The sequence below is a fragment of the Cebus imitator genome, unplaced genomic scaffold (assembly GCF_001604975.1).
Source record: "Cebus imitator isolate Cc_AM_T3 unplaced genomic scaffold, Cebus_imitator-1.0 Scaffold53, whole genome shotgun sequence".
NCBI classification, from domain to species: Eukaryota; Metazoa; Chordata; class Mammalia; order Primates; family Cebidae; genus Cebus; species Cebus imitator.
Window position 1 is genome coordinate 4,936,183 of NW_016107368.1, and position 4,813 is coordinate 4,940,995.

Below are 4,813 nucleotides of genomic sequence, written 5' to 3' on the forward strand. Positions count from 1 at the left end.
CCTCTTCCCTGGTGAACTCCTATACATCCCCCAAAGCCCTGGCCCCTAAGCCCCTGCCTCTTCCCTGGTGAACTCCTATACATCCCCCAAAGCCCAGGCCCCTAAGCCCCTGCCTCTTCCCTGGTGAACTCCTATACATCCTCCAAAGCTCTGGCCCCCAAGCCCCTGCCTCTTCCCAGGTGAACTCCTTCCTGTACATCACCCAAAGCCCTGGCCCCTAAGCTCCTGCCTCTTCCCAGGTGAACTCCTTCCTATACATCCCCCAAAGCCCTGGCCCATAAGCTCCTGCCTCTTCCCTGGTGAACTCCTATACATCCCCATCACTTTGCCCTCCAAGTCTCTGGCTCCTCTGAGTGCAGGTGCCCCAGGCAGCCCCACTGCTCCTCTGCTCCCCAGCTCTGCACCCCCACTGGTCTGCCTCACCCCAGGCTGCAGGGGAGGTCATGGGCCTAGTTCCTTATGCATGGTGTCCCTGCAGAGTCCGGAAACATCTGCCGAATGAAGAGGGGAGTGTGGAAGAACTGGGGGAGAAGGGAGGGCCTGAGACCCGCCCCCGGTCTCTTGCACTGCCCCAGGCCCTGCTCAGCCTCCACTCCCACTCCGGCACCAGGCCGCCAGCCTCGGAATGCCATGTAGGCACCCACCTACCCCGGGAGCCCCCACAAAGCCGGTCTTTGTGAGTTCAGACTCTGGAAGAAGTTCCAAACCCTCGGTTGCCCTCTGAGGTCAGGGCAGGCATGGGAGTTACTGGAGGGGCTGCCCCTGCCCCCTGACCTTGGTCACCAGACCCTGGCTCTGCACAGGCCTGGGCCAGAAGAGGAGTGCTGTTGGCTCAGCGCTGCATGGCAGGCCCTAGCACATGGTGACATGTGCCCATGTGGCCATCCACACTGGGTACTGGGCAGGTTGACTGTTTTGCAGAAGAGACCACAAAAGCCCAGAGAGGCTGAGCCACTTCTGCAGGGCCACACAGCAATGCAGTGACTGCTGGCTCCCAACGCCCTTTAACCCCAACTCCCTCTGCCTTCCCCACCTAACGCCCTCAACTGACCCTGAGTCTTAGAGGAGAACCCTGATATTTAGGGCCTGCTCCCAGTTCTGGCCTCCGCAGCAAGCAAAGGAACAATGACGTGCCTCAGTTTCCCCATCTGAAATACGGGAAGATCGGAACTAGCTTTGTCTTGGGGTAGAAGCTTGTGACCAATTCCCAATGTCTCCCAAGCTGTGAGCTTCCTCTGTGAAAGGCTGCAGCCACTGCCTGGAGTTCTGCCCCTCCGTGCCCGCCTCAGCTCTGTGAACTCACAGACCGAGTTGTAGCTCAGTGAGAGTCCCTATGCAAAAAAAGAGGCCACACATGGCCGGGTGTGGTGGCTCACACCTGTAATCCTGCACTTTGGGAGGCCAAGGTGGGAGGATCAGTTGAGGTCAGGAGTTCAAGACCAGCCTTGGAGACATGATGAAACCCCATCTCTGCTAAAAATACAAAAATTAGCCAGGCATGGTATTGGGTGCCTGTAGTCCCAGCTACTTGGGGGTCTGAGACAGGAGAATCACTTGAACCCAGAAGGTGGAGTTTGCAGTCAGCTGAAATCGCGCCACTGGACTCCAGCCTGGGCAACACAGTGAAACTCTATCTCAAAACAAACAAACAAACAAACAAAAAAACATGCCTGCAGATTTCAAGAGGGAGCTCCCGAGCCCCTCGGTCCAGCCTCCCCAGTTCATAGACGAACAAGCCGTGAGGGCTCTAAGAGGAAAAGTCCTTTCTCTGCATCTGGGGATGAGGCCCCTGCATGCTGGAGCCCACGTCTTTCTGCCCATTTCAGGAGCTGTGTGACCCCAGGCAGGGCTGTGCCCCTCTCTGTGCCTTGACTTTCCCATCTGTGAGTCCTGAGGCTGGAGAAGGTGATTTGGGAGGGGAGTCGGGCCTGTTTACAGCTTCAGGAAGGGCCTGGGCTCCCAAGAGCAGCCCTCACCCCTGCAAGGCCAACAGGAAGAGGGGCGGGTGCCGGCAGCTGTGACCTCCCTCCTTGACATTCCTAAGACCATGGGGCAGCCCCGGGACCTGCTGACACCTGGGGCGGCCCAGCTGCCTGGCCTTCCCCTTCCTCCGCCCTGACCCATTGTTCTGCCAGAAACCTCCCATCTAGGCAGCCAGACGGGGATGACCGCTCTCCCAGGGGAATGGGCTGAGGACCAAAATAAACCCGGGTCTTCCTTCCTGCAGGAGGTGGTGTGGCGGCTGTATCATCCCTTACAGGGCAGGGACCTTCCCAGGGACTGCCTGGGGCCTAGGGGCATCGCCCTCCAAATGCCAGGGCACCCTGCTATGGTCACACGCACACACAGCCAGCGAGCTACAGGGTCTGGGAATCAGGTGTGATTCATTCAGGGGCTCAGCGAGCATGTCTGGAGCACCAGCTGTCCTGGGGCAGAAGCTTGTGGCCCAACCCCAATGTCCTGAGCCAGCGACATGTGCCTATTCGTCATTCCCACCTGGCACGGGGCAGGTTGCCTGTTTTGCAAAAGAGACTGAAAAGGCACCGGGGATACGGCAGGCATCAAAAGAGATCCCATCCCTGCCTTGCTGGGGCCCTGCCTTCTCGACCCCAAACTGCCTCCTCATTACAGAATCATCTGGGCCGAGCCTGGTAGCTCAGGCCTGTAATCCCAACGCTTTGGGAGGCCAAGTTGGGAGGATTGCTTGAACTGGGGAGTTCCAAGACCAGCCTGGGCAACATAGCGAGATCCTATCTACAAATGTTTTTTTAAAATTCGCCGGGCGTAGTGGTGCGAGCCTGTGGTTCCAGCTACTCGGGAGGATGAGAGGGGGAAGATCGCTTGAACCCAGGAGGCTGAGGCAGCAGTGAGTTATGATCACACCACTGCATTCCAGCCTGGGCAACAGAGCAAGACCCTGTCTCAAAAGAAGAAAAAAGGCCAGGTGCAGTGGCTCATGCCTGTAATCCCAGCACTTTGGGAGGCTGAGGTGGGCGGATCACTTGAGGTCAGGAGCTGGAGACCAGCCTGGCCACTATGGTAAAAGCCCACCTCTACTAACAATTAAAATTAGCTGGGTGTGGTGGTGCGCACCTGTAATCCCAGCTACTATGGAGGCTGAGGCAGGAGGATCGTTTGAACCTGGGAGGCGAAGGTTGCAGTGAGCCAAGGCCTTACCATCGCACTCTAGCCTGGGCAACACAGTGAGACTCTGTCTCAAAAAAAAAAACAAAAAACAGTCTGACGGCTCCCCAGACATCTAAACACGAAGTTACCATAGGACCCAGCAATGTCATTGCGGGGGATCTATCCAAGAGAAATGCAAGCATGCGCCACGCAAACACTTGATTTGCACATGGCGCTTCACAGCAGCACGACCCAGCGTAGCCTGAAAGTGGAAGGAACCCAAATGTCCACATGTCCATTAATGGGTGAATGAATAAACACAATGAGATCCGTCCAAACAATGGAATATTCTCTAGCCATAAAAGGAGAGAGGCTCACACATAAGCGTGGATGCACCTTGAGGGCTTCATTCCCAGTGACAGAAGCCAGGCGCTCAAGGCCACACAGAGTGTGACCCACTTCTATGAAATGGCCAGGACAGGCCCGTCCACAGGGACAGAAAGCAGATTACTGGGTGCTGGGGACTGGAAGAGGGGAAAATGGAAAGGGATTGCTAAAATGGGGACCAGGTTTTTTTGGGGGAGGGTGATAGTGGAATGTTCTGGAATGAGAGATTGGTGATGGTAACATAACCAATTCTGGTTATGACTTGTACACTTTAAAACAGTGAATGGTCAGAGGCGGTGGCTCATGCCTGTAATCCTAGCATTTTGGGAGGCAGAGGCAGGAGGATCACTTGAGGCTAGGAGTTCAACACCAGCCTGGCCAACACAGTGAGACCTGGACTCAATTGAAAAAAACAACAGAATTTAAAAGAGTAACTTTTGGCTGGGCACAGTGGCTCACACCTGTAATCCCAACATTTTGGGAGGTCATGGCAGGTAGATCACCTGAGGTCAGGAGTACCAGACCAGCCTGACCAACAAGGTGAAACCCCGCCTCTACTAAAAATACAAAAATTAGCTGGGTGCGGTGGCGGGCGCCTGTAATCCCAGCTACTCAGGAGACTGAGGCAGGAGAATCACCTGAACCCGGGAGGCAGAGGTTGCAATGAGTCGAGATTGTGCCACTGCACTCCAGCCTGGGCAACAAGAGCAAAACTCCGTCAAAAAAAAAAAAAAACTGTTCCCCCTGTTGGAAGGAGGAGGTACCAGTAACCAATACACAGAAAACAGGTTAATTGGTTAATTTCAGGGAGAGAGATACGGGCCATGGGGGTGGGGGATGAAGGTCAGGGTAACCAGGAGGGCCTCTCTAGGAAGGGGCTGGGCCGGTGGGGCTGGTGGAGCCGGGCCTGTGATGACACAGTCTGTGGGAAGATGCTCCAGGCGGAGAGCACTGCCTGTGCAAAGGCCCTGGGGCAGGGCTGTGTCGTGCTTGTTACAGGAACAGCCAGGAGGCCTCAGCCCTGTCTGCAGCCCCTGTCCAGGTCCGTCCACAGCTCTGAGGTCTCCCTGCCGTGACCTCATGCATGGGGACAGCTTTCCCATCTGTAAAATGGGTCACCAGGCACCAATTCCCTGGCTCCCTGGACTCTTGCCTCAGTCCCTACATTCTTTCCCAGAACTGCTAGCCCTGGACTATGCCTCAGACTCTTGCCGGCTGCCACCCCCGTGTTTACTTTCTCATTTTTCTTTTCCTGGGGTGTGTGTGTGTGTGGTGTGTGTGTGTGTGGTGTGTGTGTGTG

General features: G+C 55.9%; 1 protein-coding gene across 4 annotated transcripts in view; it reads right to left on the reverse strand.

Annotated features, from left to right (window-relative positions):
* Positions 1–4,813, reverse strand: part of TNFAIP8L1 (TNF alpha induced protein 8 like 1) — a 14,629-nt gene that overhangs the window by 2,973 nt on the left and 6,843 nt on the right. The window contains exon 2 of one of the 4 annotated variants that reach the window (XM_037738428.1): positions 2,389–2,532. The exons of 2 other annotated variants lie outside the window; for them this stretch is intronic. The gene's annotated coding sequence lies outside the window, so the exon portion shown is untranslated. The remainder of the gene's footprint in view (positions 1–2,388; positions 2,533–4,813) is intronic. One more of the 4 variants, XM_037738429.1, reaches the window with a different exon arrangement.